The sequence below is a fragment of the Phascolarctos cinereus genome, unplaced genomic scaffold, assembly GCF_003287225.1.
Source record: "Phascolarctos cinereus isolate Bilbo 61053 unplaced genomic scaffold, phaCin_HiC Scaffold_726;HRSCAF=1367, whole genome shotgun sequence".
Lineage (NCBI taxonomy): Eukaryota > Metazoa > Chordata > Mammalia > Diprotodontia > Phascolarctidae > Phascolarctos > Phascolarctos cinereus.
This window is the reverse complement of record NW_027556098.1, coordinates 119,127,099-119,146,092: the sequence shown is the minus strand read 5'-3', so window position 1 is coordinate 119,146,092 and position 18,994 is coordinate 119,127,099. Positions and strand designations below refer to the sequence as shown.

General features: G+C 38.4%; 1 protein-coding gene and 1 long non-coding RNA gene across 4 annotated transcripts in view; one reads left to right on the top strand and one right to left on the bottom strand.

The window, feature by feature from the left end:
* DRC9 (dynein regulatory complex subunit 9) overlaps window positions 1-18,994 on the bottom strand; it is a 76,102-nt gene that overhangs the window by 16,948 nt on the left and 40,160 nt on the right. The window lies entirely within an intron of this gene.
* On the top strand, window positions 5,649-7,653 carry LOC144454322 (uncharacterized). Its single transcript, XR_013482704.1, has 3 exons — window positions 5,649-6,097; window positions 6,208-6,404; window positions 7,618-7,653. It is a non-coding gene; the product is annotated as an uncharacterized LOC144454322 (long non-coding RNA).

Sequence of the window (18,994 nt, the reverse complement as noted above, 5' to 3'; positions counted from 1 at the left end):
AGAAAGACTAGAAAAAGAGATTGAAGGAATAAGTGTAAGCAAAGAAGAAACAAAATTACCACTTTTTGCACACATACACACATTCTCTCCCAAGCTATCCCCATGTACTACCAACTCTTTCCTCTTCTCCCCATCCTGACCCCTTGGTGAACCAATTCAGCTCTACACCCTCCTCTCTTGAATCCCTAGCCCCTTTAATACATTGCTGATTTTGCCCACCCAAGCATCATTCTTGGATGACTCCCACTATTTGCCACCTCTGTTTCTACACACATGCTGTTGAACAAAGATGGGGAAAATCACGGAACCATTCTACTTGGTCCACTACCAGTTTATGTTATACAATCTCAACCGGGCCCTCACTGCTGCCGGGCAATCCTTATACATCTTCCTTATCATTTCACTCTCTGCATCAGCTCTTCCAAACTCCTCAAACCTCTCATAGGTCTCCTCCCCCCACCCTCTCAGATGCCAACCTTACTTCATATTTTACAAAAAATACAAAGCAAAACAAAACTGAATCCATTCACCATGACCTCCTCCTCCCCTCTTCTTCATCTCCTATCACTTGGATACCTTCTGCCACCTTCTCCTCCTTCACCCCTGTTTCACATGATGAGGTGGCCAACCTCATTCCATCCTGTCTCCCACAACTTATCTTCCTCACTTATCTTCAATCTCTCCCTGTTCACTGGCTCATTCCCTACTGCCTACAAACATGCCCATGTCTCCCTATCCTGAAAAAACCCTCACCTGATCCTTCCATCCTTGCTCATTATTGTCATATATATATATATATATACATATATATATATATATATATATATATATATATATATATATATATATATATACATATATATATATATATGATCTGCCCTTTGTTGCTAAACTCTTGAAAAAGGCCATCTGTAACCAATCTCCCCACTTTTTCTCCTTTTACTCTCTTCTTAACCTTTTATAGACTGGTTTCCTATCTTTTCTTTCCACTGAAAATACTCTCTCCAAAGTTACTAATGATCTCTCAGATGCCAAATCCAAAAGTTTTTTCTCAATCCTCAGTCTCCTTGACAACTCTGAAGCCTCTGACACTTTTCATCACTCTCCTCCTCCATCCTCTCTTCTCTCTAGGTTTTTGGGCCATCACTCTCTCCTGACCATTTCTTCTCTGTCTCCTTTGCTAGATTCTCCTCTACATCACACCCTCTAACCATAGATGTCCTGGGTCCACTTCTCCCTCTACTTCTACTTCAATTGGTGATCTCATCAGCTCCCATGGATTTAATTACCATCTTTATACTTATGATTCTCAGTGATTCTCATATTTACCTTTCCTGCCCCAAACTCTCTCTTGGCCTCCAATCTCACATCTCCAACTGCCTTTCAGATACTGAACTGGATATCCAGTGGACATCTAAAATTCAACATGTCCAAAAATGAACTCATTGTCTTGTACCTTAAACTCTCCCCTACTACTACCTTTCCTATTATTGTAGAGGGCAACAGCATTCCCTCAGTTCCTCAGGCTCACAACCTAGGACTCCATCCTGGATTTCTTACTATCTCTCACTCCCCATATTCAAGCTGTTGCCAAGGCCTGTTGATTTTACCTTTGCAATATTTCTCCAATATGCCCTTTCTCTCTTCTAACATTACCACCACTCTGGTGCAGGCCCTCATCTCTTTTTTTTTTTTTTAACATTTTTGCCATCACTTTATTATGTCTAGGCAATCAATAAAATAATAAACCAAGCCCTGATATGCAGTGTTTGCCAATTTTCTATGTGAATATACTCACTGAAAATTTAACAAGCAACTCTAGCAAGCCATTGTGATCTGGCTCCAAGACACTCCTGGATAAGGAGTAAGTAAACATTTTGACTAGTCTTACATGAGAAAAGTATTCAGAGTTAAGAGATGAGACAGATGGGATCTCATGGTTTAAATTTCCTTTTTTTTAACTTTATTAATTTATTTTGATTTATCAACAATCACTTCCATAACCTTTTGAGTTTTAAATTTTTCTCCACCTCCCTTCCCAAGACAGTGCATAATCTGATACAGGCTATACATATACATTCCTATTAAACATATTTTCACATTAGTGATGTTGTAAGTAAGAATTAGAACCAATAGGAGGAACCACCAGAAGGAGGAAACAAAACACAACAGAAGAAAAAAAAAAGCATTCAAACTCCATAGTTCTTTCTTTGGATGTGGATAGCATTTTCCATCATAAGCAGGCCCTCATCTCTTCACACATTGATTTTCACCTGCTGGTAGGTCTGAGAATTTCAAGTTTGCCCCATTCCAGCCCATCCTACATTCAGCTACTAAAGTGATTTTTCCTAAAGTGCATATCTGACCATATCACTCCCCTACTCAATAAACTCCAGTGGCTCCCTATTACCTCCAAGTTCAAATACAAAATGCTCTGTTTGACATTTGAAGCCCTTTAAAACCTTTCTACTCTTCTCATACCTTATTCCTCAACACATACTCTTCAATCCTATGACACTGGCCTATTCTGTGAACAAAATGCTCCATCTCTTGGCTCTAGGCATTTTCCTGGCTGTCCCCCATGCCTGGAACACTCTTCCTCCTCTGCTCCAACTACTGAATGTCCTGTCTCCTTTTAAGTCCCAACTAAAATCCTCTATTTCACTGGAAAGCCTTTCCCAACACCTCTTATTGTGGTACCTTCCATCTGTTCATTATTTCCTATTTAGCCTATATAAAGCTTGTTTTTTATATAATTGTTTGCATGTTTTCTCCCCCATCCAATTATAAGTTCCTTGAGGTTAGGGACTGTCTTTCTTCTTTTTTTGTATCCCCAGCACTTCAGCACAGTGCCTGGCACATAGTAGGTGCCTAATAAAAGTTTACTGACTGATTGATTGGAGGATGGTCTGGAATGAAGACAGACTTGAAGAAAAGAGACCAACCATCAAGCTGTTACAATAGTCCAGACAGAAGGTGATATGGGTCTGAACCAGGATGGTGGCAGTGCCATAGGAGAGAAGGGGGCATCTATAAGAGATTATGAATGTAGCCATGAATGTAGACTCAGCAGGACTTGGCAATAGAGTGGATATGTGGGGAGTGAGAGAATAAGGAGTCAAGGATGACACTTGGGCTTTGAGCCTGGGTAAGTGGGAGAATGGTGGCACCCTCTATAGTAACGGGGAGATTAGGAAGAGAGGACTTTAGGGGGAAGATAACGAGTTCAGTTTTGGACAGGCTGAGTTTAAGACGTCTACATGACATCCCGGTTTGAAATGGCGATGCCAGTTCAGAGGTTAGGAGAGAAGCTAGGGCTAGATAAATCTGACACAATCCTCTGTACAAAGATGATAATAGAATCCATGGAAGCTGATGAGATCACCAGGCAAAAGAGTGTAGAGGGAGAAGCTGAAGGTATCTGGCATTGTTCTTAGAGAGTTCTATGGCAAAGAGGTTGAAAAATGAGTAACGAGATAAGACTTGGGGTCACTCCTTTTTCCATACCTTTCTTTTAAAACTCCATGGGAACAATCCCAGATGCCTTCACACAGCACTTCTTAGGAGTTCTACTTTCCAAATAGTGGGTTCTTTGTTTGCAGAGCAAAGAAGGGCTACAAACATAAAAACAAAAGGTATCGATATGCATATATTTTTTGTTTTGTTTTGTTTTGCTTTTTGGTGAGGCAATCAGGGTTAAGTGACTTGCCCAGGGTCACATAGCTAGTAAGTGTCAACTGCCTGAGGTTGGATTTGAACTCAGGTCTTCCTGACTCTAAGGCTGGACCTCTATCTACTGCACCACCTAGCTGCCCCCTTCAATATACATCTTTTAAAATTCCTGATGGTATGCACTCCCCAGTTCCTCTCTGCTTACTAATATCCTACATCTACTTCAAAGACCAACTTGAGTAACCCCTCTACGTGTAACCCCTATCAAAAACTTTCAGTAACCAATGAGATAGCTGAAAAGAGGGAGTTAGCAATTTCAGCTGTGCAGCGTTTGGGACAAGAGAGTATCAGATCTTGCTGTCATGCAAAGTTTGTGGGCACTAAGAAATGGGCAGAAAGACAACAAAGACTATTTCAGGAGGCCATATGTCCACTACATGGCAGTGAGGTACCAGTAACCAGAACAGTGTTATGGTAGTAAACTTTTACTCCTTGGCTGTGAAGACAAGTAAGTAACTGAAGGTGTCTTCCCTCCATTTACCCAAGAGCCAGTTCACCATTGTATTGCTGAGTATGATTGCAAATGCCATCAGAGGATGCCATAGAGAGAGAGGGGGCAGCTCTGAGGAAATTTTCTTTATATTTCACAGAATATATAAGCTAGGACCCCACATCCTGGCTTTGTTGTCAAAAGGATCACCCAGGGCTATTTTAATGCATCCTTTATTCTATATATGTTTCACAGTTAAACTCTCAATGGCAGAATTGAACAGAACCTGGGGCTTTCTTTCTGGCTGCCCATCAGATCATGGTCCTGTCTTTCCTCTCTTTTGGTTGTAATCACCATGTATAGCTCCCTTGGGAGAATCTGCCTCTGGAGGCTAATCATTTCTCTCTTCCCCTCTCCCTTACTTCTAGTTGCCAGAGGGAAAGAAAGGAAGAGAGAGGGAAGAGAGGAAAGTAGAAGGGAAAATCCTTCCCTAGCTGACCCATGAGGTTAAGACAAGATGGTCTGTAAGGTTTGGTTTTTTATTTTGTTTTGTTTTTTCCTGATAATTAATTAATTTATTTTTAGTTTTCAACATTCACTTCCGTAAGATATTGAGTTTTAAATTTTCTCCCCCTTCCACTCCTCTCCCCTTCCAAGACGGTGTGCAATCTGATATAGGCTCTACTTATACATTCATATTAAGCATATTTTCCCATTAGTCATGATATAAAGATGTTTTGTTTTGTTTTTAGCCAGGTCCCTTTCTGATAGGAGGAACAGGGGTGTAGAAGACACAAATAGCTAGATGCTACAGCGATACCTCTGGTCTATATGCAAATACAAATCAGCTGTATTTATATATTGATATATGGTCACTTTATGTGCTTTATGTCTACTATATCAACAATTCTGGGAGGGAGACAACAGTATTGACATTTTACATATGAGGAAACTGAGGCTCAGAAAGACTGTTCCTGGCTAAGGGCAGACAGCTTAGGAAATATCAGAGCTGGACCTTAAATGTCTAGCTTCTGATTACAGGTCCAGCGCTCTTTGCTCTCTCCAATAAAATCCTTTCCCTGCTTGAAGTCACTCCCACAGCATCCTCACAGGTCTTCCAAGACAGGGTTGTGAACATGGCAGATACTTCAACCACATTTCCTGGTTCTATGTGGTGCCATTGGTCACTGTCTGTGTCACAAGATAGTGTCAACAACCCCACCACTAGCCGTTTTTCAGTTGAATCTAGCTTTTCAGAATAATAACATGAAGGTCCTACATTTGAGAGTTGAAACTCTTCAAAACAGTTTCTGTAATGTGGAAAACAAAGCATTACACTCTGCTGAGCATTTAAAGGGTCATTTAAAGGATCATTTCAAAGGCTGGGTCAGGTGCTAGGCAGAGCCAAGCCAAACGCATCTGTTTTGAGGGTTGTTGCCATGTGCCTTTCATTATCCCAAGTTCCTTCCTGTTTGGTTGCTGTTCTAGGCAACCTCATTTTATGATCCTCAGCAGTGAGATTACTGAGACTGGAGGAGGACCTGAAATACCGAGAGACTGGTGAAGTAAAAATCAAAACACCACCAAGGCACACAAAGAGAGGCCTGAGGAACTGTAATGCCATCTGCCCTTTTTAAATCTTCCCATGGGCTACAGAAAAGAAGCAGCCTAGAAGTATTGAGTTATTACAGGCCAAGGAGGTCGAGCTGTGTGGCTGTTTCCTTTTAAAAGGAATTCTCAGAAGTCAGAGGAACAGGCTGACTCAAAAGCATTCTGCTCCGCCCACTAACCCTGGTTTTGCAGAGTGTCTGAAGAGCTGGCCCAGGTCCTTGGAACGATGCAGCTCTTGTGCGGGTTTTCACATCAAGCCAAGTTTTATTTCCAAATCCCAAGATTGCCTTAAAACTTCGGCTGTTGTTTGGCTTCAGAATAGAGGTATTTAGTCATGGAAAGAGACAGCTGACTGAACACAGTTAATAAAGCTTTGATGGCAAGGATGACAACGTGAGCCAAAGACTTTCTAATGATAGTATTTGTTTTCACAGTTGGAGGAGGAGGATGCTGGTTGCTGGGCAATGAAGAAACTCTAGGTTGTTGGAAGAACAGAAATTTGTTACTCTCCTATTTCACTTTAGGTTACTTTTGTGACTGGTTGAGAAAAAAAAAAGAAAATCAGTATGGGATGGGTTAGGCAAAACCTTTCCAGAGAAAGCCACAGAAAATGACAGAATATTGTTTTGAGGTAAACAATCACCTATATCATCATATTTGTATCTATCTGCCTGTCTTGTTTGCTTATGGTTAAGGATAGTGACTGATCCCTGTGACTTTCTATGAATGGTCCTTAGATTTACCAAAGTCCATCATTTACACAGTCTGAAAGATATACAGCCAATGAAATCAGGCCCTCTGAACCTCAGGCATAGCTTCCATTTTCATCCATGCTTTTGCCTTTAGGTCCTAAATGAGGACTGCTCTCCCTACCCACTTCCATATCACCATGGAAAGTCTCCACTAGTTTGATTGGTATAGCATTGAATAAGTAAATTAGCTTAGGTAGAATTGTCATTTTTATTATATTAGCTCGGCCTACCCATGAGCAACTGATGTTTTTCCAGTTATTTAGATCTGACTTTATTTGTGTGAAAAGTGTTTTGTAATTGTGTTCGTATAGTTTCTGGGTTTGTTTTGGTAGGTAGTCTCCTGAATATTTTATAATGTCTATAGTAACTTTGAATGGAATTTCTCTTTTTCTTGCTGTTGGGCTTTGTTAGTAATATATAGAAATGCCGGTGATTTATGTGGGTTTATTTTATAGCCTGCAACTTTGCTAAAGTTGTTTATTATTTCAAGTAGATTTTTACTTGATTCTCTAGGATTCTCTCAGTTTATCATCATGTCATCTGCAAAGAGTGATAGCTTTGTTTCTTCTTTGCCTATTCTAATACCTTCAATTTCTTTTTCTTCTCTTATTGCTAAAGCTACTGTTTCCAGTACAATATTGAACAACAGTGGTGAAAATGGACATCCTTGTTTCACCCCCGATCTTATTAGAAATGCTTCTAGCTTGTCCCCATTACATATGATGCTTGCTGAAGGTTTTAGGTAGATGCTACTTTTTATTTTAAGGAAGACTCCATTTATTCCTGTGCTCTCCCGTGTTTTTAATAGAAGTGGGTGTTATGTTTTGTCAAAAACTTTTTCTGCGTCTATTGAGATGATCATGTGGTTTCTGTTAGTTTTGGTGTTGATATGATCAATTATGCTGATAGTTTTCCTAATATTGAACCAGTCCTGCATTTCTGGTATAAATCCTACCTGGTCATAATGTATTATTCTTGTGATAAGTTGCTGTTATCTATTTGCTAATATTTTATTTAAAATTTTTGCATCTATATTCATTAGGGAAATTGGTCTATAATTTTCTTTCTCTGTTTTGATTCTTCCTGGTTTAGGTATCACCACCATATTTGTATTGTAAAAAGAATTTGGTAAGACTCCTTCTTCCCCTATTTTCCCAAATAGTCTATATAGTATTAGAATTGATTGTTCTTTAAATGTTTGATAGAATTTCCTTGTAAATCTATCTGGCCCTGGAGATTTTTTCCTAGGGAGTTCATTAATGGCTTATTGAAGTTCTTTTTCTGAGATGGGGTTATTGAAGTATTTTACTTCCTCTTCTGTTAATCTGGGCAATTTACATTTTTGTAAATATTCATCCATTTCACTAAGATTGTCAAATTTATTGGCATACAGTTGGGCAAAATAGTTCCTAATTATTGTTTTAATTTCCTCTTCCTTGGTGATGGATTCACCCTTCTTATTTTTTGATACTGGAAACTTGGTTTTCTTCTTTCTTCTTTTTTTAAATTAAATTAACAAAAGGTTTATCTACTTTATTGGTTTTTTCATAAAACCAGCTCTTAGTTTTATTTATTAGTTCAATAGTTTTCTTAATTTCAATTTTCTTAATTTCTCCTTTGCTTTTCAGTATTTCTAATTTGCTGTTTAATTAAGGAATTCTTTTATAGAGCTAGAAAAAATAATAACAAGATTCATTTGGAATAACAAAAGGTCCAGAATATCAAGGGAACTAATGAAAAGAAATGCAGAGGAAGGTGGTCCGGCCATTCCAGATCTTAAGTTATATTATAAAGCACCAATCATCAAAACTATTTGGTACTGGCTAAGAAATAGAGTGGTAGATCAGTGGAATAAGTTAAGTATGCAAGACACAGTAGTCAATGACTATAGTAATCTACTATTTGATAAACCCAAAGACCCCAGCTTCCGGAATAAGAACCCACTCTTTGAAAAAAACTGCTGGGAAAACTGGAAAAGAGTATGGCAGAAACTAGGCATAGACCCAAATCTCACACCATATACCAAAATAAAGTCAAAATGGGTTCAGGACTTAGATATAAAGGCTGATACTATAAGCAAACTGGGAGAACAAGGAATAGTTTACCTATCAGATCTATGGAGAACAGAAGAATTCATGACCAAACAGGAGATAGAAAACATTACGAAAAGCAAAATGGATAATTCTGATTACATTAAATTGAAAAGTTTTTGCACAAACAAAGCCAATGCAACTAAGATTAGAAGGAAAGTAGAAAATTGGGAAAGAATTTTTACAACCAGTCTCTCTGATAAGGGCCTCATTTCTAAAATATTTGGATAATTAAGGCAAATTTCTAAGAATACAAATCATTCCCCAACTGATAAATGGTCAAAGGATATGAACAGGTAGTTTTCAGATGAAGAAATTAAAGCCATCTATAGTCATATGAAAAAATGCTCTAAATAACTATTGATTAGAGAAATGCAAATCAAAACAACTCTGAGATACCACATCACACCTATCAGATTGGCCAACATGACAAAACAGGAAAATGATAAATGTTGGAGAAGATGTGGGAAAATTGGAATACTAATGCATTGTTGGTGGAGTTGTGAAATGATCCAACCATTTTGGAGAACAATTTGAAACTATGCCCAAAGGGCTATAAAAATGTGCATACTCTTTGACCACCTAGCAATAGCACTTCAGGGCTGTATCCCAAAGAGATCATACAAATGGGAAAAGAAGCTATATGTACAGAAATATTTATAGCAGCTCTTTGTATACTGGCAAAGAATTGGAAATTGAGAGGATGCCCATCAATTGGGGAATGGCTGAGCAAGTTGTGGTATATGAATGTAATGGAGCAGGCAGACTTCAGAAAAATCAAGAAAGACTTGTATGGACTGATGCTGAGTGAAGTGAGCAGAAACAGGAGAACGCTGTACACAGTAATAGCCATGTTGTGCGACTTTGATAGACGTAGCCCTTCTCAGCAATGCAAGGATCTAAGACATCTCCAAAGGTCTCATGATGGAAAATGCTATCCACATCCAAAGAAAGAACTATGGAGTCTGAATGCAGATTGAAGCGTACTATTTGCTATTTTTTTTTCTTCTGTTTTGTTTTGTTCTCTCTTTCTTGTGGTTCCTCCTATTCGTTCTAATTCTTCCTTACAATATGACTAATGTGAAAATATGTTTAATAGGAATGTTTATGTATAGCCTACATCAGATTGCGCTCCATCTTGGGGAGGGAGGTGGGGAGGGAAGGGGAGAAAAATTTAACACTCAAAAGCTTATGGAAGTGATTGTTGATAAACCAAAATAAATTAATAAAAAAAAAGTCCCCACTAACCTGCCTATTGGCAACACTGTTACCACCTCTATGCCTTTCTCCATATCTCCTAGGGTCAATTCATTCTTCAACAGACCTATGCAAGACAGGAGGAATTATACTCACCTCTTCTCTCTACCGTACACCAGGTGGCACAGGTGCTTTTAGGCTAGAGCAAAGGAAGGCACAAGAAAAACCAAGGCAGGGGTGGAAAAAGAAGGAATTGAAGGAAAAGGAAGAAGAAGAAAATGTGGGCACCTAGGGGAATATAAGAAGATGAAGAAAGTCAGTTAACAAGCAACTATTAAGCACTTACTATATGCCAGGCATTGTGCTAAGCACTGGAGGTACAAAGAAAGGAAAAAACATTGTCTCTGACCTCAAGAGGCACACATTCTTTTGTTTTCTTTTTTTAATATTTTTAAAATTTTTTATTAATTTATTTTGATTTATCAACAATCACTTCCATACGCTTTTGAGTTGAAAATTTTTCTCCCCCTTCCTCCCCCCCCACCCTCCCCAAGATGGCACACAATCTGGTTTAGGCTATACATTCACATTCCTATTAAACATATTTTCACATTAGTGAAGCTGTAAGTAAAAATTAAAACCAATAGGAGGAACCATCAGAAAGAGGAAACAAAACTCAACAGAAGAGAAAAAAATGATAGCGATGTAACTTCCATAGTTCTTTCTTTGGATGTGGACAGCATTTTCCATCACAAGGCCTCTGGAGATGTCTTAGATCCTTGTATTGCTGAGAAGGGTTAAATTTATCAATATTAGTCACCACACAATGTGGCTGTTATTGTGTACAACGTTCTCTTGGTTTTGCTCACTTCACTCAGCATCACACCGTATAAGTCTTTCCAGGTTTTTCTGAAGTCAGCCTGCTCATTATTTCTTATAGCACAATAGTATTCCATTATATTCACATACTACAACTTGTTCAGCCATTCCCCAATTGATGGGCATCCTCTCAATTTCCAATTCTTTGCCACCACAAAAAGAGCGACTATGAATATTTTTGTATATGTGGGTCCTTTTCCCATTTGTATGATCTCTTTGGAATATAGCCCTAGCAGTGCCATTACTGGGTCAAAGGGTATGCACATTTTTGTAGCCCTTTGGGCATAGTTTCAAATTGTTTTCCAAAATGGTTGGATCACTTCACAACTCCACCAACAATGCATTAGTGTTCCAATTTTCCCACATCTTCTCCAACATTTATCATTTTCCTGTTTTGTCATGTTGGCCAATCTGATAGGTGTGATGTGGTATCTCAGAGTTGTTTTGATTTGCATTTCTCTAATCAATAGTTATTTAGAGCATTTTTTCATATGACTATAGATGGCTTTAATTTCTTCATCTGAAAACTACCTGTTCATATCCTTTGACCATTTATCAGTTGGGGAATGATTTGTATTCTTAGAAATTTGCCTTAATTATCCAAATATTTTAGAAATGAGGCCCTTATCAGAGAGACTGGTTGTAAAAATTCTTTCCCAATTTTCTACTTTCCTTCTAATCTTAGTTGCATTGGCTTTGTTTGTGCAAAAACTTTTCAATTTAATGTAATCAGAATTATCCATTTTGCTTTTCGTAATGTTTTCTATCTCCTGTTTGGTCATGAATTCTTCTGTTCTCCATAGATCTGATAGGTAAACTATTCCTTGTTCTCCCAGTTTGCTTATAGTATCAGCCTTTATATCTAAGTCCTGAACCCATTTTGACTTTATTTTGGTATATGGTGTGAGATTTGGGTCTATGCCTAGTTTCTGCCATACTCTTTTCCAGTTTTCCCAGCAAGAGGCACACATTCTAAAGGTAGAGACATGCAAAAAACAATGCATATGCAAGATTCATTATCAGTGTAAGGTAATCTCTAGGAAAACACTAGCATTAAAGAGGACTGGGAAAGGCTTTTTGCAAAAGGCAGGATTTGAGCTGAGCCTTGAGGGATACCCAGAAGGCAAAGGTGAGGAGGGAGAGCATGGATACTGCCATCAAGAATGGTGAATTATGCTTAAGGAACTACAAGTAGGTCAGTGTAGCTGGAGAATGGAATGTGTGGAAAGGAACTAAAGTTATGAAGGGCTTTAAGTGCTTGAAGATTTGATCCTGGAGACAAAAGGGAATCACTGAAGTTTACTGAGTAGGGAGAAGGACATGGTGAGGCAACAGAAAAATCACTTTGGCAGCTGAGTGGAGGCTGGATTGGAGTGGGTAGCAATGAGACAAGGAGATCAACCAGAAGGCTATTGCAGTTATTCAAGTGTGAGGTGATGAGAGCCTACATCAGAGGGGTAGCAGCCTTAAAGAAGAGAAGGAAACATACACAAGACATGTTATGAAGGTACAAATTACAAGACCTGTCTCTCCCAGTTAGAATACGCTTCTTGAGGACTATCTCACTTTTTCTATTTGAATATTCAGCACTTACCATGGTGTTTTGCACATCATAAAGAACTAATAAATGCTTTTTTATTCATTCATCTTTGGTTCTAGATGAGGCTGGGGGATGCATGGCACGGGAAAGAACATATTCAGAAATAAATGTGATGTAAAGGAAAACAGTGTCTATAAAACTTTGTAAAAAAAAAAGAAAGAAAAGAAATGAGAATAAAAAAATAATGTGAGAGTGGGGGCTGGGGAGGGGGAGAGAGAAAAAGAAGCCATAGCTTTGGATTCTTAGTGAAAGGTACTTGACTTATGATTATATATTAGTTTACTCTTGGGAAAAGTGTCTTCAAATGGGCTTCAATTAGTTCAAGGGACCTTGAGAACACAGGAACCAGATACCTTCCAGTTCAGGGCTAGGCTAGAAACCATAGGCACCAAGCAGGCGGCCCCAAAAGACCATCAGATAAACTGCACCAACCCCCTTCCCAAAAGTCCTACCATTGTTAACTTTTCTTATGCTAGGTTCAAAAGAAGAAAAGAAAAGTTTACAGGTATACATGTATGAATATATATTTAAGCATATGCATTCTGGAAAATTATTTAAAATTTAAAACATTTAAAACCACTTTCTCTCTTCCTCTCTCTCTCTCCCTCCCCTTCTCTTCTCTCCCTACATCTGTCTCTGAGTCTGTTTTTCTCTGTCTCTCTTTCTCCCTTCCTCCCTTCTCCCTACCTTTCCTCTATCACCAGATTCCACTAGAGGAAAAAGCTATAGACCGATAGTTATTGATGTCCTTGGTTGCTTTTTGAGGAATAAAAATAATGTCTATGAGGTTTTGCTTTTGTTCTGTGATATTTTTCAAGCATTTGGTATCTCCTCTTTCAGACAGCCGGAAGACTGCTTTCTCAGTGCCTTCAGAATTGTGCAGCCTCCAGCATGGTCCAGCTGCTCTTCCCATCTTCTTAAATGTCATTTCCAGCATACAACACATTGGGATCAATAGGTTAAAAGTCCAAAGATGTCATTAATGCAGAAAATAGATTGACCAAGAAATGTTGAAGTCACTTTTCCATCTTTTGTGTTGTCTTCCTTTCATTTTCAATCTTCTATGTTCTTGGGATGATCTTACATGATCTTGGGAAGATTGGGTCTTGTGCCACACTTTCTACAAACCAATTTTTCCTTTTATCTGTTCTCTATGTTTTATGAAGACATATTGCTCATAATCTTCCACCTTTATTTATAAAATGTTTTAATTGCTTGCTATATCATTTTCTCATCTTAATCATTTCTTCTAATTTAGCATTGATTTTTATCTTTATTCTAACAGATCAATTGTCTGACTATACCTAGATAGCTGATTCAAAAATCACTCCCAATCAGTTACCAGTCACATCCTGTTCACTAAAACATACTCAGTTTTATTCTTAGTGATGTTATGTCATGCTTCCTAAGTCCAGCAGCACTTTCTGACTTTATCTCCAATATAATATTCATGATATATAGGCATGCTATCCATAATCTGTTGATTTCTCTCATTTCTTGATCCTGAGACATAATAATTTTTTCATAATAATTTTCACTATCCTCACAAATGCCATCTTTGCATTTGAATCACATAATATTACAGTATAAATTGATTTAATTTAAAGGTACTTATCAAATGCTTCACAGAATTCTTCTATTGTCTTATCTGCTACAATGCATATTGATGTATAACCTGAAATTATCTTCCTGGTTGTCTTTTATGCATATATCATTCTAAGTACTAAAAGACGAGATGACTAAGTACGTCATAAAACGGTATTTCTTGTTGCATTTGTACACACCATGGTTGAATACAGTACAATTCTAATGACCTGGATAGGCCTTAGCTCCTAGAAGAACTAAGTGTAAGTGCAGAGATGACGGAATCAGGAATATTACATATACTTTTAGACATGGTCGATATGCCAGTTAGTTTTGCTGGACTACTTTTTTTCATTTTCTTCTCTAATCTTTGTTACAAAAGTTGGCTCACTGGGTAGGGGACAGCCAAGGGATATATTAATTAATGAATGTGATGTAAAAACAAAAGTTATCCTTTAGCAATAAGAAAACATTTAAAGATAAAGAACTTAGACATGAATAGAGCTTTGAGGGAGGGTCAAAATTCTAGAAAGTATTATGAAAGGAATAATTTGTAATCATTTGGAAAGTGGGGATTACTAAAAGCCAGTCAGTCATTAGTTCAGGAATAAATCCTGCTAACTGATGGACTCTGAATGCAGATGGAAACATATTTTTTCACTTTATTCTTTCTTGTGTTTTCTCTTCCTTTTGATCTGTTTCTTCTTTCACAACTGTGACTAATATGGAATTTTTTTACATGATAGCACATGTATAAACTATATTGAACTGCCTACCATTTTCAGAAGGGGGAAAGGGAGGGAAGGAAGGGAGGAGAAAAATTTGGAGATCAAAATCTTGTAAAAATGAATGCTAAAAATTTTCTTGACATGTAACTGGGGAAAAAATAAAGTACTATTAAACTTTAAAAAATATAAAAAAGAATAAATCCTGCCACAAAAACCTGGTAAAAGTTACAGTTGGAGTGGTTATAGCAATACTTTTTTAGTCACAAAGAACTGGAAATAAAGTAGATGCCCATTGGCTTGAAAATGCCAAAATAAATTGTGTCACAAGAATATAATGGAATGTGATTGTTCTGTAAGAGAGGATGAATATGATAGATTGAGAGAAGCATGGGAAGACTTATAGCAAGCAGAACCAGTAAAATAATATTCAAAATGGCTGCATCAATGAGAATGAAAAGAACCATACCAACAAAACAAGTGTAACCCAATGTTACCAAATTATAATGACCGAGTTTGGTCTTAAAGAAGACATGAGAGAAGTTATTTCCCTTATATCTTTGATGATCTGACAGACTGCAGGTGTTCAATCTGCATATAATGTCAGAGTTTTTTAAAATGTGTTTCTTAGTTGGGGTGAGCTGGTCCCTGTTCCTCCCCTTTTTGTATTCTTTGGTATGAGGAATGGCTCTCTAGGTATGGGAGGAGGGCTAACTATTTTGGGAATACACTCAGGAATGACAATAGTATGGTTAGAAAATAAAAGCTTGGTGGGCCCTAATTAGTTCAACTAAATGTTGAATGGTGAGAAAATGACCTTACTGAGTAACTATTGTTTCTCCTTGGAGTAGAACTAGATGGTTGTAAGTGACAAATTGGAAACATTACTATTTGCAAGTCCATCTCTATCCCTACCTGATGTTTAGCTTTATCATATATTTAATCAATTTTATGACTTATAAGCTCTTTTTTTTTAGAATCAGAAAATAAAGGTTACCCTTTAAAAATCATTCTTGATTCTGCCCCTGCTCCCTCTACCCCCATTTACTTTTGCTTTTTGCCCTTTCAGTTTTCTGGATCTTCATGCCTTTTGAGCACCAATTTACCTTCCCATGAGAAGAACACTTTTCCGAATCTGTTGAGAATTCTGGTTTTAGTTTAGGGCAGATCTAAGAGAAATAGCCATTCTCCCACTCTCCAAGGCATGTACATTAGAAAGCAGTCTAACTGCTTACTAATGGGGAGAACTCAGTTTATTTTCACTTGGGAATGTCTGTAAAAATTGCTAAGGAAGTATAAAAAAATAGCCAAATATATTTGGATATTTTACTTGAAATAGCTCCCTCAGACAAAATAATAATTGGGAAAGTACTGTGAAATCAACTGCCAAATCCTATAGTTTCTACCTCCACAACACCTCAAAAATCCCTTGTCCCCTCACACACAGTCACCCTCACCATCTGGGGCCCGGATTTTTGCAGAGTCTCCCTAATTGGTCTCCATGACTCAAGTCTCTCTCTCCTAATAATCTCTCTTCCACTCAGCTGCCAAAACGATTTTTTTTTCAAGTGTAGGTGGGACCCCCTCCCAATCAGTAAATTCCAGTTGCTCCTCCATGATCAAATATAAACTCCTGTGATTCTCTTTTAATAGTCTTTAGAACCTGGCATCATCATATCTTCCCAGCCTTATTATACATTGCTGCCATCCATATACTATGTCCTATTGGCCTTCTTACTGATCCCCTTATGCAATCCTTCACCTCCTATTACTATTTCCTTGCATTGGATGCCTCTCATGCTTGCTAACTCTTCCTCACCTCAAATTCTTGGAATCCTGGCTTCCTTCAAAACAGATTAAGTGCCACCTTCTGCATGAAGCCTTCCCTGGTCCTCTCCAGATGGCCAGTGTTTTCCTCCCAAGATTACATTATATCTGTTTTGTACATACTTATATGTGTGCTTGTTGTCTCTTTCATTATAATACAAGCTCTCTGAGGGCAAGTACTGTTTCTCTCCTGTCTTTGTATCCCCAGAATCTGGCATTTAGTAGGTGCTTAATAAATGCTTTTTGATTGATTGATTGACTGACTGACTTGAAAGGGGGAATGAATTTGGGCATGGGGAATAGGAAGGGAAAGGTCATGTAGATGGAGGAAGACAGGACTAGAATACAAGACACAGAATAATCCAGTTGCGTGGAACATAAAACATGTGACTTAGGTAGGTAGGAAGAGATAAGGCTGGAAAGGTAGGTAGAGCCAGAATGTGAAGGGCTTTGAATGGTAGAGTCAAAAATGTATACTTAATTTGGTAGGCAGAAGGCTTCTGAGCAATAAAGTGATAGGATCAGAGCAATATATTAGGAATATTATTCAAGCAGCATTGTCTAGGATGGATTAGGGAAGTAGCATGGTACTGCATTTGGCTGCATTTGGCATTTGAGGATGTGTCTTCAAATCTTGGCTCTGTCTCTTACCACTTGTGTGAACTTGGATCTCTTGAGGAATCAATTTCTTCATCTGTAGAATTTGAGGGATTAGACAGCTTATAAAGTCCTTTCTATGTCAAAATATTGATCCTATGATTGGCAAGATCTACTACTGGTAGGAAGACAAGTTAGGAGACTTATAGCAATCTAGGCAAGAAAAGATGAGGACCTGAACTAAGATGTAGGAATGGAAAAAATTAGTGTGAAATTGATTACATAATATAGATACATTTATTATATGGATAGAGAATGTATTTATTTATTAAACAATTACTACGTGCTGGGCAGTATGCTAAGCATTGGGAAGACAGAAGCAAAGAGAAAAAAACGGTCTCTCCCCTAAAGGAGCTTACATTCTGGTAGGGGAAGTCAACACACACAAAGGAGCTGAAGGGGAGGGGGTGGTGGAGGGAGAAACACCTGCATGGAAGCTACATGTGAAAGGTCAAAAAATCATGAGCAGATCTAGGAGAGGTGTGAGTCTGGCTGGCCTAAGTACATCTTCAAATGGAGGTCTGAGGCAGGAAAGGGTCACTGGGGCAGAGGTATCTGTAGGGTAAGAAGGCATCTGGGGTGGGGTTGGAAGACATGTGAGCATGTTTCGCTTGGGTATTTCCTCGAATGGAAGTTCAAAAAAGGGAGCTTGGACCACCAACTTCTCTGCACTGAGAATCACGATTTGACAACTGATTACATGTGTGAAATGAATTTGAAGGAAGAGTCAAAGATAGCTTGGACATTATTAACCTGTATGACTGGGAGCCAGTCAGTGACTGTATGGCCAAACACAGCAGCTGGAAGAATTTATTTATAGTTAAGGATTGAACTCATGGACATTCATTAGTGATTGCAGTTGTCTCTATCTGCAGGAGGGCGAGGAGGACTGATCTAACCAGCCTGAATCAAGAAGGAGCTATGGAACTGGCCTGATTTAATTGGAGTGACGACTGATGATAAAAAAAAAAACAAACAAACAGTTCTGGACTGTTAACTTGGCTCTTCTGAAGAGTAAGGCTCTGAAATTCCTGTGACTTTGTTCTCAAGGAATAACACTAGGGAAGAAAATGATACTTACTCACTTACTAAACCCAAGATTGGTCTGCTACTGAAACTAAAGCCAGAAACTAGCTTAGAATTGTAAGAGAAAAGCTGAGGTTCACTGAAGGGAAGAACCCACTTTACCTGCCTGCCAGTAAACATGAATCTGACAAACTGTGCAGAAAAAAGAGAAACAACAGATTTGAAAGTATGGCTCTCTCAGAGCCAAAGAAAAATCTAGGAAGACTATGAGCTGAGTTTGGGATAGCTTGACACCTAGGGGAGGAATCCTTGGGGCCAGAAGAGAAAGTACCTTCCTCTTCCTTGGGGCCAGGAACTGAGGCAAGATTGAAAAAGCCAACACAGCTACAATGTAGAGGGTAGCACCGTCCCCGGATAGGGCCTCCCTGGGTGAGGAACCTGCTGCCTTGAGGCCACATGTGACCCTGTAGGTCCTCAAGTGTGGCCCTTTGACTGAATCCAAACTTCACAGAAAAAAATCCCATTAATAAAAGGACTTGCCTGTAAAACTCGGACTCAGTCAAAAGGCTGCACCCAAGGGCCTAGAAGAGTTAGGAAGACTCGTTTTCATGAGTTCAAATCCAGCCTCAGACACTTACTAACTGTGTGACCCTGGGCAAGTCATTTAATCCTTTTTTCTTCAATTTCCTCATCTGTAAAATGAGCTGGAGAAGGAAATGGCAAAACACTTGCCAAGAAAACCCCAAATGGAGTCACAAAGAGTGGGACGTGGCTGAACAAGAAGAAGCTGCAACTCCCATAATCACTGTTAATTAAAGAGAATCTCTGAGCATGGAAATTGTTATTTTAGCAATACCTGCAAATCATTCCTGCCAAGGGAAGTT